Below are 16,874 nucleotides of genomic sequence, written 5' to 3' on the forward strand. Positions count from 1 at the left end.
TGGTGCTCGCCTTTAATCTCAGAATTTAGGAGGCAGAGGCAGGTTGATCTTTGTGAGTTCAAGGTCAGCCTAGTCTACAAAGTGAGTCTAGGACAGCCAGGGCTACACAAAGAAACCCTGTCTCAACAAAGATATATATTTATGGATTGTCCAGCCTTTTATTCTGTGCTGATGTGGCCACAGTAAACAACTTTTGCCATAAAATGGACATATCAACATAACAGTGTCCAAAACCCTACTCAGAACCACCAAATGCTGGACAATCCACATTGCCTGTCCCAACTCTCTTGCTCAGTTGTAGCCATCTACAACCCTGTCCCAAACTTACTTGGCCCTAGAAAGAAACCCTTTAGCCATGTTTTGAGTTGGAAAATTTAAAGATTAGATTTTTTTATGTATTTTGCCTGTGTCTGTGTGTGTGTATATGGGACAGCTTTCGGAGTCAGCTCTTCCCTTCTACTTTGTGGGGTCCACGCGTGGAGCTCAGATCCCCAGCAACGGGTACCCCACCTCAACTTGATGAGCCATGAGTTAGAAAGGTTTAAATACCAGGGGATTAAAGGAGTCTGTAATAAAGAAAAGACAGCATGTCTAGCTGTCCTCAGGAGAGAAAGCCCTTCCTTGCTCGCTATGTCATCATGTTGCAGGGTCTCTGTAGAGAAATGTGTATAATATATAAATAATAGAAAGCCAAGGGTTTAGGGGAGCTCCTAATGACCTGACCAGAAGATGAATGGGGGAAGAGATAAGGTGAAAGTGAAGTGATCTAATTCAGGATGGTTGCTAGAATTACGAGCAAGCCGCCTCGGGCCTGTAAGTCAAGTTCTATTGCTCTTGAGTCTGTTTGGGAATGCAGGAGGGAAATGTCTTTCTGGCTTGGACATCTGGGGTGTCAAATGTCAAGTGTTGTCCCTTTTAAAAGCTGCCTGAGCGTTAGCATCACCTGCGTGTGCAAGACACAGATCTTCGTGGTGCAAATGTCAGGGCACAAACTCTCAGGAGGCCAAGGCATCTCTGTCCCCAGGTCATGAATGCCCTAAAGATATATCCAGCCCCTGATTGGCCTCTCCAAGTCCCTCCAGAGCCGACCCCATCTTCCCCCGAACAGGGACAAGGCCTGGGTGCAGGACGGATGCCCTACCAATACAGAGCCACAGAGCCCATGCAGTAGACAGTAAGCTAAGAGGTGGAGGCCACAGGGAGGGAAGATCTCAAAGTCAGAAAATACTAAACTAGCCTGGCCTCAGTGAACATGTGTATATGGTACTTCTGTCCCTCACACAGCTGAGATACAGCTGAGAAAAACAGCCTCTGTCCTCTGCCCTCCTAGATCTCAATTGATACAAATTACAGCAGATAAAACGGGAGGAATACCGCTGATGGGGAGGAGGGGGTGTTCTGAGAAGTCACATCTAGACTAGAGGTCAGAGGGGGGGCATTAAGCTAAAATCTACAAACTGTGGTGAAGCAGTCCCCACCAGGATGAGTCCCACAGGTGGCCACTCCTGCCTCCTCTAGGGGCTAAGAGCTTTCAGAGCCCCCATTCCTGACGCCAGTGACTATTTCAAGAACATATTTTAGAATACAAGCAGGCTAAACCAACTACCTCCATCCATCTCAAACCCTGGCTGATTCTCACCTGACTGAGAACCCCAGAGTTCCTTACCCTTGGCAGAAATACTTCCCAGTGGCCTGGGTCTCTGTGATGCATCGGAACAATATGTTAAGTGTTAGGACCAATGAAATGATGATGCACACAGATCTTCTATGAAAGAGGTTTATTAGATGGAGATGAAGAGAGAGGAGAGTGGGAGACATGATAGGCGGAAGGAGGGGGCAATGCCCTGACAGAGAAAGGGGAGAGAGCAGGAGAGCTAGAGAGTAAGAGGACAAGAGCGCAAGAGAGCGACAAAGTGGCGGGTTGATCCTTTTAAGAAACATCTTAACCACACCTGCCAGGTGTGGCTACCCAGCCAGGGACTCATGATGACATCATAGGTTGCTAGGCAAACTAGAAACAGGCTGTCTAAATACTAACATTTAGAGCTGGGCTCACACCAGCCTAAGAAACAGCATTTGTCGTTGATGTTTTCACTTGCCTACAAACCTCTTTTCCCACTGTTTGCAGCTGCCAACCATTGGGCCCACCTAACCCTAGCCTTAACCTTAACCCCAACCCAGGTTAGCCAATCACAATACCCAATCCACTGGGCTCAATGATTGGTGAAGTAGGGAACACATGACCTAGCAAGCCCACTCTCTCAAAGCTCAAGAGGAAAGCCAAGCTTGAGAAAGACTCAGAACTGGTTGGAGAAGGCCCCGCATTTAATCTGGCTTCATCAGAATGTCTCGCAAAACACATGAGGCAGCCATGTTCTAGGGCAGGTGACATCCACTGGGGCCGTGAATTAGTACAGCCTACAGTGGAGCGCGAGAACTGAATGTTCTTGAAAGGTTAGGCTTAATGCAATAAGTTTATTTCTCACAAAAAGGCAGCTGTGAGTGAGGCCGCCACTCTCTGTCTGGAATATTTGACTCCAAAGTCACAACGTCAAAGGAAAAGAGGATAGAGAGAGGACCCAGCAGCTCCCAGGGCCTGGTCACTTCCGCTCACATTCTATTGGGCGCCACCAGTCACGTGGCTCCCAATCCATTGCCACGGAAGCTGGGGCCCCGCGGTCAGTCATTCTGCTTATCCCACTGCCTACTCTGCCTCTGACACACCCAGCAGGATTGACCCCAGTGCTGCCCAACTCTTAGCCTGGCACTCAAACACAAGACTTCTTGGTGCCACCCCAAACTCGGGCACTCAGGCTGTAAACTTGCACCAAATCCCACAGGCTGGGTTTCTGTGAGAAACATTCTTCCCGGCCAATTAGGCCAATACAAACAAATTGGCCTCGAAAAAAAATCAAGATTCCCACAAGTGCGGGGACTTGATCTTGAAGGAAGACAACCTTGCCAGCCTTGTACCTCTTAATCAACACAATTATGGCTGGGCCTCCGCCGGCAGTCCGCTGTTAGTCTCTGCCCGCCCCTAGACAGCGCTCAATTGGAAGGAGGCTAATTAGTGCAGAGAGGCACGAGGGGAAGGAAGGGTGGCCTCCTGTCCCTCTTCAGGAGCCTGCTGAGCCTTCAAAGGAGCCACTGCAGGCAAGTAGGGGGCTCTCCTGAGCCCCAGCTCGAGGTGAGGGAGAAGATGGCAGCTTAGGGCTTGTAAATCAGCAGCGCCTGATGTAAACACCATTCGCGCTCTGTTCTAATGAGCCCATTTTCCCCACAGCTGGAAGGGGCGGGCAGTGGCTGGGAGGCCTTTGATGTGATTCATTGGAAGCCTGGTGCAGGCGGCAGATCATTCTGTAGCAGGCTGGGCCCTTTCATCTTGGCTGAGAGAGATACCTCCTTAATATCATAGCCTGCCCACCTGGAAGACAGGTCTCAGTAACGACGATTCTGGAATCAGCTGTGGAAGAAATTCGGATGGTTTTGCTTTTAGCCCCCTGATTACATTAGCAGCGAGGCTGGCTGCCTAACTTCCCCGAGAAGGTACGGGATGGAACGGGCTGGGCAGGTGTATCAAGGGTGGGAGGCTACCCTGGAACAGATTATGCTAATGTATTCAAATATACAAATGAGAATGTTCCGAAGGACACCTTCCAACTAAATTTGGAAAAATCGTTTATGATCAATGAGTATGGTAGGGCCCGAGTCTCCCAAAGAACAGTGAGCTATCGTGAGGCCAGAGCAGAGGAGACCCTGACCCAAACGGCTGGGGAAGCTCTGAGGTCAGAATGGAGGGTCCAGGGGCTGGTGGGACTTCCTGTTTGTCCCACCCTCCCACACAGGAAGCTCACCTCTTCTTCTGTCTTCAGTGTCCTCTGCAAGGTGTTTGCCCGAAGGCCACATCACTATGACCATCCTTGGTCTCTTGTCTGGTGCCATCCTCTCTTCCTCATTACTGGCAAGCAGCATGGTCCCAAGAATTGGTCCTTTCCTGTGAGGCCTCTCCCTCCACCATACTGTGCAGCTTCCCGATGGTCCCCAGCATCTGGACCTGTCATCTCTGGATGTCCCCTTTAGGGGACTGAACAAGACCCCCCCAAGACCAAGTTCTTGGCACAAAGATTTATTTGCCCCAGGGGAACAAAGGACAGGGATAAGACAAGAGACAGAAGATGAAGGAGAAGGGGAAAGGGAAAGGAACAGGGAGAGGGGTTTGTGTGTGTGTGTGTGTGTGTATGTATGTGTGTGTAGACAAACAAGACCCATAGACAAATGGTGTTTTGTAAAGGATGAGGTTTTTTAACTGGACAAGTGAATTAGGGCAGCCAAAAGGGGGCTTTTGACTGGTGGACTTGGATACTTTGATAGTTGAACCTTGATATTCAGCTTCTGGGGGAGGAAGCAGCCAAATAAGGAAATACAGCTCGGTGGCTGGCTTTAGGAACGTAATCTAATGTTTTTAGCAAGGCAGAGGGAGTGGGGAAGGACTGCCAGAGTCGTGCTTGCCCTGCTGGCTAGAGCCCTTCAGTCCCACCTTGACCAGCCTCTGCAGTCCCTTAACTGGCAGCCTAACTGTCACTGCCCCTGAAGAGTCTCTAGCATCACCCTTCATGGCTTCAGATGTACCTACCGTCTTCATGGACCCCTGGCCTGTTTCTTGTTTGCTGACTCCAGCTTACACTCCTGTTCTTCACCGAGTTGTGTTCCTAATACCCCCCTCTCTCCAGCCAAAACACATACACACACACACACACACACACACACACACACAGGGTCTCATTTACAAGATGAGCCAATAAATATTAACGCAGAAAGTAAGAAAGCAAAGGAAAGGGGTGAGGCATAATTTGTACTAGAAGTAAGGCTGTCTGTGGCAGCATACTCCTGTAAGCCCAGCACTCAGGAGGCTGTGGCAGGAGGAATGCCACAAGTTCAAGGCCAGACTGGACTACATAATGACTTCAAAGGAGTGTCCCCTTCCCAGCTGAACTGAGGAAACCTGCTTCTGTGGCCCTGAGGAGGACCAGACTCCATTTATAGGGTCCTCTGTGTGCCTCACTCAGAACACAGATCTTCACAACAGTGCCTCCAGAGGTGGAGACCAACATAAGCCCTACTGGAGGAACCCAAGGGTCAGAGAGAGCTGAGGGCACTTGCCATGGTCACATAGCTACTAAGTGACAATTCGTTCGAGTTCACGCTGAATCTGTTGACTGGGTTTTTATTTCATGGCAGCTGCCTAAGGACAACCAACAGTGCTCATCCAGCTGCCAGCATCTTCCGTGGAAGACTGAATTTGTCCTGAAGGAAAGTGAGTGTGAAATCACATCACTAGGGGAACCTACGGGGATGAGGAAAATGTGTGATTCTCTAACCCTTGAGATATGTCTACATAGGTGGGCTGGGGAGATGGCTCATTGGATAAAGTTCTGTGCATACGAGAGGCTCTGAGTTCAGATCCTCAGCATTCACGTAAAAGCCAGGCGTGGTGGCCTGCATCTGAAACCTTAGCTCTGTGTGTGTAGATCCTGGAGGCTTGCTAGCCAGCCAGTCTGGCCAATTAGTGAGCGCCCAGGCTTGGTGAAGACACCTTGACTCAAAAAGGTAAGACAGACAGTGATAAGAGGAAAACACCTGACACTAATCTCTAACCTCCACACACACGATAGAACTGGAGGAGGGTACAACCCCATTGGGCTGGAGATATAGCTCAGTTAGTAGGGTGCTTGCCTAACACCCACAAGGCCCTGAGCTCAAGCCCCAGCTCCACACAAACTAAGCATAGTGGCATGAACCTATAATCCCTGTACTTAAGAGGTGGAGCAGGAGGATCAGAAGTTCAAGGACATCCTCTGATCCTTAGCTAATTTGGGGCAAGCCTGGGCTACATGAGATACCCTATCTGTCTCTCTTAAGGAAATCAAGCCCCACATGCCACCTGTTACCTGCACCAGAGAAGGGAAGTAAAGTCACCCCTGTCCAGTGTGGAAGCTGGGAAGGTAAAGACGAGCAGAGGTGAAACCATGCCCAGGATCATGGGATACAGAGAGCAGGCGGAAGGATTCTCTGACTGTTGGCCCAACACAGGCAGAAGCTTGCTCTCCCCAGACCCAGGAGATGTGCTCAGGATGGTGCCCGGTGTCCATAGCCAAGCGGGATCAGAATGCTTAAATTTAAAAATTTTTAATCTTAAATCTTAAAAAAAATAAATAAATAAAGAGAGAGAAAGATGCCTGAGCCAATGAAATGGCTCAGCAGCTTGCCACCAAGCCTAATGACCTGGCAGTGACCCACACAGTGGAAGAAGAGGCCAATCCTGGGAGTTGTCCCCTGACCTCCACATTGTCTATGGGGCATACACACGTGCTGTCAGAAACAAAGAATAATCTGTGTCACACAAGGGAACATAAGAACAAAGTGTAGCTTGAAAAGGTTTTTTTTTTTTTTTCCATAAAGGTGTGCCAAGTCCCAAACTGGGCTAACAAGCACACTTAGCCAAAATGGCTTCCATCTGTGGCTGCTGGTCACTGTGTCTCATCCCATTGGTGAGAGCCTGACTTTACCATCTGATGTGATTGGCTAATCTGGGAAGGAGATAGTTCAGGAAATAGGAGTCCTTGCAGGGTTAACTACCTTTGACAGGAAAAAAATACCTGTTTCTCACAGTACATACATACATATACACACACACACACAGAAGTACATACACACAGATAGATTACATATGTACATATATCCACAAACATTTATGTATCATACATATATACACACATACACGTCTATACATACATACACATATACATATATGATACATGTACACATATAAACATACATATCTACAAATATACACATACATGTGAACACATAAACGTTCATGCACATATACATACATACCCATACGCACATGCATATCCATACACACATATACACATACATGTAATATATATACACTTCTTAGGAGAGCAGGAGCCATGGCGTCACCACAGAAGGAAATAAAGAAAAACCAGATACATGGTGCTTGAGGCCATGTCCCCTGCCCTTCCTTGCTGACCTCAGGACTGGGACTCTGGGACTCTGTCTGTGGTCGAAAGGAACAATCACTGCAGACTGCAGCTCCCTGGCCCTCACCTCCGATGAGCTGAGACTGTTTCAGCATTGTGCCCCGTTTCTTCCCCCTCCCCCAACATCCCTCCACCTTCAACTCCCAAGTCCGCCCGCCCCATCAGACCTAGATAATCTTCTGGTGCTCACTGGCTGCTGCCTCTTCCCGGGCTTCTGAGTCCCACTCTCTTCCCATTTCACCATGCCCTACCCCTACCCCATGTTTCCAGGGTAAGTCAGCTCCCAAACAAACTCCTGAGGCCCAAAATCCCTGTCTGCTTTTGGAGTGTGGCAATTTGACTACCTTAAACTACATTTCCCAGAATCCCATTTCCCATCATTCCAGGTCACAAAGAACTTCCTAGGAGAGGCTGGGAGAGGAGTGGTTGGCGGCCTTCCCTTGTTGACCTGAGGTCCACAACTATTCTAGTCACCCCAGATCCTCCTTTCTCAACTCGAGCTCAGGGGTGTGAGTTTGGCTCTGTGACCAGCGGCCCTCATTTCCACCTACCTTCTGCCATCAGAGGGAAGAAGAACAGAGTCTCAAAGTCCTCACTGGGCCCAGCTCAGGCTCCTGAGTTCCTCTTGGGTTTGCTGTCCTCCACTTTCTAACGGCCTTCCTTTCCCAGCTAACTACTCACCTTCGATGCTTCAAGCTCAAAGCCAGGCTCAGAGACATGGTGTGTGAGGTGAGAGCCTCGTGATGACTCCACGAAATGTGGGTGTATATTCTCCAGAAGAAACATCAGAGGTCAAGTGTGTGTGTGTGTGTGTGTGAGAGAGAGAGAGAGAGAGAGAGAGAGAGAGAGAGAGAGAGAGAGAGAGGTTTGGGCAGATCCCCATTAGGGGAGCCCCAAAGTAGCATGACTCTTTCTAGTGGTGCCCAATGTCCTGGGACAGAGTCCCCACTGACACTCCTTGACTCAGATTCCGCTTTTGGGAAAAGAAATTCCCACGATCTCCTGTTCCACTGTGGAATGGAGTCTTTGCAGGTAGACTGAGGCAGGACAGGGGCATTGCATCCTCGGGATGGTGGCTGAGTTCATTTCGACCCCTCCCCCGGCTATATGCCCACACCTCCTCCGGAGTCGGAAAACAACATTGGCACATTCCCCAGCATCCAAGAAGAAATATTTCTGCTCAAATGTCAACAACACTATCACTTGTTTTTTAAGTGGTGGCATATTCCCTGGTGCTCTCCATTAAGATCCTCAATGAAGATTCAGCCTGTTCACGACTGGGTTTTCCCAGGGCTGATTCAGACAGCACGCTCCAAGGAACTAGAAAAGATCCACCCAGACCTTGTCCAGTGAAGGGTGCTAAAGGATCAGCTGGACTCTGGCCAGACTTCCCTGAGGATTCTAGGAAGCTGGGCCCAAGAAGTGGGGGTGAAATACTCATCACCCCACAAGCGAAGTTCTCTATTCCCCACCCCCACCCCATGCTCTGAATTTACCACCGGGTCCCAGGTATGTCTGCTCCAGTTGACCCTGACTGCTCAGAAGTGAGACCCTGATGAGCTGGCTTCTAGCTACCAGGCAAGACTTGGGTTGAGTAGCTGGTGAGATGGAGGGAAAGGAAGATAAAGAGAGGAACAGATGGAGGGAGGGAGGGAAGACAAGCTAATAGCAACAAACTAGGAACTACACGTCACCCCTTCAAGGTCTGGAAACGTAGCTGAGTTGGTAGAGCTTGCCTGAGTTTCCCAAAGCCATGGCGTCGAGCCCCAGCACCACATACGCTGGACACAATGGCACAAACCTGTGAGCCCCAGGACTTTTGAGGCGGAGGCAGAAGGATCAGGAGTTCAAGGTCATCATTGGCTATTGTCCTAGTTAGCTTCAGCCTGTCATCTTGACAGCCTAGACTTATCTGAGAGAGGCTCCTTCGAGGGACTGCTCAGATCAGGTCGGCCTGTGGGCGTGTATGATGGCTGATGTGGTAGGGCCTAGCCCACTACATATTAAACAAGAAAACCCTAACTGCTTCTAGTTCAGTGGAAACCCTTTCCTCTGTGCCTTCTGCACCCCACCCTCAAGCTTCTACCCCAACAAAATCACAACGGCCTCTCCATCATGTACTCAGAATTCTCCTGAACTATAGTCACTTAAGAGTCCCCTTGGGTCACTCACCAGGGTCACTTCCTGGCTCCTCCTGCCAGAAAGGAGAACTTTGGGACACCCCACCCAAGACCCTTTAGATGTGAGGATGTGCAAAGCCTGGTTACTAGGGCGCCATTGGCTAGCCCAGCAAATGACTGGAATCCAGGAAGGTGGGGCCCAAGAAATGTGGGGGAGACGCTCCGCAGCGGAGTTCTTTTCTCCCCCAGGCTCTGAATTTCCGAGTCTCCAGCTGTGAAAAGGACCCTAGCGTTAGACAGCCTTCATCCCTCCTCACCAGCACCTCCAGCCTAGAATTCCCCGCACGATGGTCACCGCGAGATATTAGCATCTAAATTATTTCGAGGCGATATAATAAGATTCACCCAGCAGGGCCATTAACGACGAAAGAGATTATTACTGGAAAAATTCCAAGACCGACTTGGAGCAGAGGCGCTTCATCTAAATGACCCGTTCCCTGCACCCCAGATCACCCTGCTCCCCAGAGATGGTTTGGATTTGATAAAGTAACTGCCACACAGTGGGTTCACGTTTATGCAAGAGGGGCTTCCAGAAGGAGTCCCCGGAGAGTTTGGGTCGGGAGTGCACGGCGGTGAGGTAAATGAGATGTTCCCTGAATCGTAAGAATGTTCCGTGGCAGGATTTACAGGAAGCATCTCAAGTCTCCATATTTGGCAGGCATCCAGCCAGAGTTGTCAAGTATTAGATTAATTTTAATTCGATGCAAAAAACCACATTCGTGTAGTGTTGCAATCGAGACCGAAACATACAAAAGCCAAGAGTCCTTGAAGTACATCATTCCGAAGCCCGAGGCTCCTTTCAAGCATCCATCAAAAAGAGGCCCGTCCTCAGAACAGTCCCCAGCTAGCTGCTGCCTTCAAACTGTGCCACTTCACCAAGCAAATGAGCCACTTCGCGGTGACCTTGAAGGGTTGGAGCTGTTGATTAACGTCACCCCACGGGTTCTGGCCACAAGAGTTTAAAAAAAAAAAAAAACCGCTCAATTTCTCGGGCCTGGTGTTCAAGAGTCTCCATGATCTAACCTCAATTCCTCAGCCTCACCTATTAGTACAACCCTCCGTGTCCAGAGGCCGCCACGGCGCAAGCCCTTTCAATGCCATCTGATACTTAGCTTGAACTTGAAACTTGAGCTGTTCCGCTCCCAACCCCGGAAGGAAGCAGTCCCGGATACTGTGTGTCCCAGGACACCTGCTCCACTTTGAGAAAGGAAGCACCCGACCCAGGGAGGGCAGCGCATTGGCTCGCCATCAGCCAATCAAATTCCTCTTGCAATTCTTCCGGAAGAGATTCCAGTGGTAGGTAGCAGGTCTCAAGCAACGAATAAGAAAGACACAAAGCTAATGCACAAAGAAGAGAAAGTCGGGTCACCCTAGAGCGAGGACAATGCAGGAAACCAGAAGATGAGCAGGGAAAGAGCTTCCCATCTGCTCGCTCGTTTCCAGTCCCTGCCTCTCTCAGGACTTTTTTCTGCACGGTCTACCCTGGGGGCCTATTAGGCACCTTACTATCCCAACGAGCTTTCTCACTCAACAGTCCTTGGAGAAACTCTCACTGGGAAGACACAGCAACAGCCTTTGGTGCAAAAGATGCCAGCCACCTCTCGCCACCACCACCCACACATGGCAGATGACCATAGAGATGGCCCAGATCTCCGAGTACAGCACAGCCACCCCTGGGCCTCTTCCTACTGAGCTCACCTCAATGGCATGTGGACCTGTGAAGAAACTTATCTTAAGGAATTTGTTTGCATTATTACGGAGGCCAAAAAGTCCAAAATCTCCAGAGAGGGTCAGTGGTCTGGAGACCCAGGATGGAGACCCAGGATGCTACCCACTGCTGTCCTAGTCAGAGGACGCCTTCTTGGTTTGTACTGGCCAGTCCTTCAACTAACAGGTTAAGGCTCACCTCCATAACTCAAAGCCGACCGCTCTGTGAATCTCAGCCATTAATGCTCCCACAGAAACGCCCACAGTAACGCTTGGCCCTCACGCTGTCCCAGGAGCACAGCCTTACATGATCAGGTTTGCCACTGCGTGTGTGTGTGTGTGTGTGTGTGTGTGTGTGTACGTGTACACACGTACACACATTCCTGCTTAGAACCTAGACTCTCAGAGGAGGAGAAAATGTTCTACACAATGAACTTGCATATGTGAGAGGCCAGGCTCGGAGCAGAATATGACCTCGGCTTACCTGTTTCCCTGTCCAAATGTGTGACTAAGTTGTCCAGCCACTGGTCAGGGAAACTGTTTAGCAGTCTGTATTCTTTGTTGCTTAAACTCTGAACTCTCTCTTTCTCTCTCTCTCTCTGTTTTTGAGACAGGGTTTCTCTGTGTAGCCTTGGCTGTGCTGAACTCACTTTGTAGACCACGCTGGCCTTGAACTCACAGAGATCCTCCTGCCTCTGCCTCCCTGAGTGCTGGGATTACAGGCGTGGGCCTCCACGTCTGGTTAACTCTGAACTCTTTAAGCAGAGTCTGTCAGTATCTCCCCTGGCTGCAATATCCTGCATCAAAAATACATTCTTCTGAATACATACATCCATGCATGTTCATGTACACATGTGTACATGCACTAAATGTGCATGTACCTACGTGTATTCATGTATCACATATACACAGATATATGCATACACATGTGTACATGTAAACACGTGTACACTCACACTTGCAGGCAGCTGCACATATACGTCTGCATCATTACATACAGATACATGTGTACATGCATATATTGGGTCAGCACTCATGTATGTACACATGTATTTATACATGACTATATATCTGTGTGTGTGCATGCCCCTGCAGCACCCATTTGTCTTCACAAACTCACACGCCCTTATGTTAACACACTCACACATCCATAGGCCTATACATGTGTATGCACATGCCTGAATACCTCTGATCAAACATACACACACACTGTGGTCATGTGAATGACAGTGATCCCCGGAGGCTCATGTATTTGAATGCTTAGTCATCAGGGAGTGGCATTACTTGAGAAGGATTAAGAGGCGTGGCCTTGCTGGAGGAAGTGTGTCACTGGGGGTGGACTTTGAGGTGTGGAAAGCCTTGCCTGCAGATCCAGAACCCTCATTCCAGTGCCATGTCTGCCTGCACGCCAAGATTGCTCCCTGCCATGATGCCTGAACCTCTGAAACTGCGAGCAAGCCCCGACTAAATGCTGTCTTTCGTAAGAGTTGTCATGGTCATGGTGTCTCTTCACAGCAAAAGAACAGTGACTACACACACATACACACACATACATGTATGAGCACTAACTCTAGGCCGTGCTGAACTGCCCCCTGAACTCATGCTGTTTTCCTCCTGCACATCCCCCAACACCACGGTCTTTGTATGTGCTACAGCCGCCTTGCAGAATATTCGTTACCCGGTCCCTTTCTCTACTTAGGTATTTCTTAGTCTTATGCCACGCCCACACTGGAACTCCTGGTCCTCAGATTGTGAGTGTCTGCTTACCTGTCTAAGCAACAAATTACATGTCTGTTATGTGCAGCATTGTATCATTGGCATGTGTATGAGCTAATATGACACTTCGTGGCATAAGTGGATGAGTAGACGGATCTAATGATGAATGGATATATGGCGGATGAATATAAAATCAACTTGTTAGCTCTTATCCTCACCTACCTCCAGGAAATAGTTTGAATGTGGCCCTCAGCACCCCTATGAGGTTCCCCGGATATTAAGCCTGTGAGCCAAAATGTCATTCAGACATAGTTCTGTCCGTGCCAATGCTCTGGAGAATCTTCAAGCTAAGGACGAGGGGTACAAAGAGCTTGACTATGATGTAGAAGCTGCCTCAGGTCCTCCACTTAGTTAACATTCCATCAGGCTGGCCTGACCCTCTCGGAGACACTTAGAAAGTGAAAGCCCTCTGCTGATAACATATCAAGAAATCTGTGAGATACAGTCCCCTGACTGGGTCCAAACTGATGGCCATGCCAGGCTGAGAGATAACGGGTGAGGGCTCCCGGCAGGAGCTGGGGCTGAGGACAGAGATGAAAAATGGCTGCTTCGTGCTAGGCTTCAGCATGAGTCTCTTCTGAGATAGAGCAAATGAGGCTCCTGTCCTTGAGGAAAACACTAGAGAGAGTTTCCCCCCCCTCTGAGGAGAAGCCATGGAGGCAAGGCATGATCTGGATTACTCATAAGCTTGTTCCCCTTCCTGCCTCCAAGAGCTGGATGTCTGAGTGACCCCATTCTCAGCCAGTGCAGAACCAGCCTCCTCCTCCTCCTCCTCTTTATTCTGCACCCCTCATCTGACTCTCCTCCTGGGGCTGCTATTCCCCATAAGCCATAGACCATCTCCCCCAAATCTCCCTCTTCTCTTCCCCATCTCTGTTTCACAGGGTGAGAGTCCTGTCACTCCCCCGCTCCCAAGTGACTCCCTGAATATTCCGTGCACTTTGACCCCAGTGTCATCCTTGGTCCAGACTTGAAACGGAGCTCATCGGTCCCCTCCAAGCTGAGTTCCCTCCTCCAGGGTCACAACACTGGCCACCCTTCTGGGCTCAAGGTCCTTTTCTCAAATCATTCAACCTCCTGCTTAAATGGTCACTTCTTCTTCTGGTCTCTTCTTCTTCTTCTTCTTCTTCTTCTTCTTCTTCTTCTTCTTCTTCTTCTTCTTCTTCTTCTTCTTCTCCTCCTCCTCCTCCTCCTCCTCCTCCTCCTCCTCCTCCTTCTTCTTCTTCTTCTCCTTCTTCTTCCTCCTCCTCCTTCTCTTCCTCTTCCTCTTATTCTTATTCTTCTGTAGCCAAGCTCTCTCTTCTCCCTTCTATAAGAACACTCTATTCGTGGTTGTATTTAGAACCCTCCCAGGGTGAATCCTTGGCCTGGTCCCATCTGCAGGATTTTTGTTGCTGTCATTGTTTTGCCATATAAGGTGACATTCAGGACTAGGGATATAGCTCAGTAATAGAGGGCTTCCCTAGCATGCATGCAGCCCTGGGTCTAATACCCAGTAATGCAGAAGGAGAAGTGACATTTCCAGGTTCACAGGATGCATCATTAGGGGCCATCATTCACGCAGCCAGGGTGGCGTGTGACAGAATATAGTAACCTATGTGGTGGTGTGAGTTGAAGAAGTGGGGTTGCATCCAAGAGGGCACCACAGCTTCTGACTTGAGCCAACCAGTGCCATCCCCACTAACCGCCAAGAGAAGAAAAAGGGTATCCAAGTTTGGAGGTATCCTGCAGGCTTCCCAAGGTAGACACTCATGTCTGAAGCTTAGGGGAACCTGCAGAATGGTCCTGGATTGTGGAACATGATGCCGAAAGGCTGGAGCGAGGAGAGGTGTGAGGAGGACCGACTCAGGAGCCCAGGCAGGAAGCCACGTGTTCTTGAGGAGGGCAGGAGCAGTGCTCTGATTACATGTACCTCCTGAGGTTCTTTTACTCAGGTCAGATTGACTTGTTTGTATTGTTCAGGGTTTCACAGTGGGTCGGACACGTCTTGCAGGTGTCTTCATGTCTGTGCTTAAAGATACATCTTAGCTTTTTGAAGCGCTTCCTCAGAGGGTTGCTGCCCTAACTCTAGCCAGCCAGTCCCCAGGTTACTTAACTCTTCCCCTGATGGTGGCTGCTTAAGTTGCTGCCAAGTTGTGGCTTCTAGAAGCCGTTCCTGCTCAGACACCGCCTATGAGGATGGCTCTGGGACAGATACCTCCTAGCCGTGCAGGACGGTGGCAGCATTTTGATTTTTGATGGATGCTGTTAAGTGGTCCTCCAAAGGTACTCCGCCGGCTCCCCTCACCACCCACTGTGCAGGAGAGGACTCATTTCCTCACCCCTTCCCAACATTAAAATGGTTATCCATATTTATAAGTTTCCGTCAGCCTGACGAGGGTGAAAGGTGGCTGCCTTGGGTTTGCCTTCCGCTTTCTGGCAAGGTGGGCATCTATTCCATGTCCACTGCCTGTAACATGTGTCTTCACCAATGCCGGTTTGTTTCATGTTGGGCTGTTTGTCTTACTCTTATTGATTGTTTAGGTGCTCACGGTTGACTGGGTGTGCGGAATGGGAAAGTGGGGAGGATCAAAAGGCACAGCTTTAAAATGTCCTTGGGCATGGGCAAAATGAGAGGCCATGAGACCAGGCCGACTCAGGAGGCCCACAGAGCCAGTGTACAGGTAAGGCTGCAGGGTGGAGGCTGGGACCACATGCTGGGAGGCTGTCATAGTTCTTTCTCTCACTCACACAGGGACAGAGGGACAGTGGAGGGGGGCTGGGTTTGGCAGCCCCAGACCTGTAGCAGTAATGGCTGTCATTCACCAAAGAGCCAACAGCCACTCAGCTTCACCATATCTTTTTTTTTTAGCTGTCCTGAACTTGATCTGTAGACCAGGCTGGCCTCGAACTCAGAGATCTGCCTGCCTCTGCCTGCCAAGTGCTGGGATTACAGGCGTGGGCCACCATGCCCAGCGTGCACCAACAATAGTTCAATAAGAAAAGTAGAACGACATAAAGCAGAACTCGATAAGAAATGCTTAGGCAGTGATACTTGCTATAAAACAATAGAGAACAGTAAGAGTATAATGCAGACCGCCAGGCTTATCCGCCTTTGAGAAAGCCTTTCTGAGAAGACAGCGCTGGGGTCTACAACCACGTGGTGCTGCTTGAGACCCCCTGCCTCACCCAGCAGAAGAGCCTCCTACAGCTACGGGACAGCTAGGCTGAGGTAGATGCTACAGGAAAAAGAGAGACAGCCTATGCACCCAGGGACATCAAAGACAGCAGGGAAGAGGGTGGGTGTGGGGGAGGGGGGAGGGGAGTTGCAAAGAAAGACCCAGAGAGTGGTGAGATCAAGGGTTTGGAGTTTGTTCCCAGTGAAATTTAGGACGATGGGCCTTCATCGTCTAAGGTTGTAATTAGGGACAGTCATGGCGTGATTTGAGTGGACTTCACGAGATGGCACAAGGCCAATCAGGAGGGTGCTGTGAGAGGGGTAGGTGAGGCATTGGTTCAGGGGCTGCATTCTGTGCAGGTGGGTTTCTGACAGACAGGGCTGAGCAGCAATGAGGGCACAGAGAAGGAGCGATGGACGCTCCTGTCGGAAGTCTAGGCTTGTGGCTTCAGACAGTACATCCAAAGCACCCAAGAAACAGGTCCCCCAGAACCTGCATCTCTCTCTAAAAGCCCTGCCTCCAGGTGACTGAGAAATCCCAACCTGGGACACCCAGAACCTTCGAAAAGGCTAGAGAAGCGAAGGTGGCTATGCATGTGATGCCCTTAGAGGTGGAAGAGGTGCGAGCTTTCTAAACAGAAGAAAAAAAAAAAAAAAAGAGCAAAGGGAAGAGAGAAAAGAGGGGGGTAAAAGACGAAAAGAAGAAAGGAGAAAGGGGAAAAGAATGAAAGAAAAAGACTTCAGATTCTCAAGTCAAACGGCAACTCGAGCGACTATTAACCTCTAACCCTCAGAGCCTCACAGTAGCTTTCAAGTGTCAATCTGAGCTCCCGGCCTGAATTAGCTCACCTTCAGCTTTAAAGCGCCGCAGCCTAAGGTCAGGAGGAACCAGCGGTGCGTCCCAGGAACTCTATCTGCTTTCCATAAGGATACTTGAAAAGCAGGGCACTTGGGAAAGGGACACAGCCAAGTGCAGCCACCATCTGGGCT

At 49.7% G+C, this 16,874-nt stretch overlaps 1 long non-coding RNA gene across 2 annotated transcripts in view; it reads left to right on the forward strand.

Annotated features, from left to right (window-relative positions):
* Positions 1 to 16,874, forward strand: part of LOC132652737 (uncharacterized) — a 53,121-nt gene that overhangs the window by 27,170 nt on the left and 9,077 nt on the right. The window contains exon 2 of one of the 2 annotated variants that reach the window (XR_009590312.1): positions 5,239 to 5,314. The exons of the other annotated variant lie outside the window; for it this stretch is intronic. This is a non-coding gene — a long non-coding RNA (uncharacterized LOC132652737). The remainder of the gene's footprint in view (positions 1 to 5,238; positions 5,315 to 16,874) is intronic. 2 annotated transcript variants of the gene reach the window in all.

Source organism: Meriones unguiculatus, chromosome 3 (genome assembly GCF_030254825.1).
Source record: "Meriones unguiculatus strain TT.TT164.6M chromosome 3, Bangor_MerUng_6.1, whole genome shotgun sequence".
Taxonomy (NCBI): Eukaryota; Metazoa; Chordata; class Mammalia; order Rodentia; family Muridae; genus Meriones; species Meriones unguiculatus.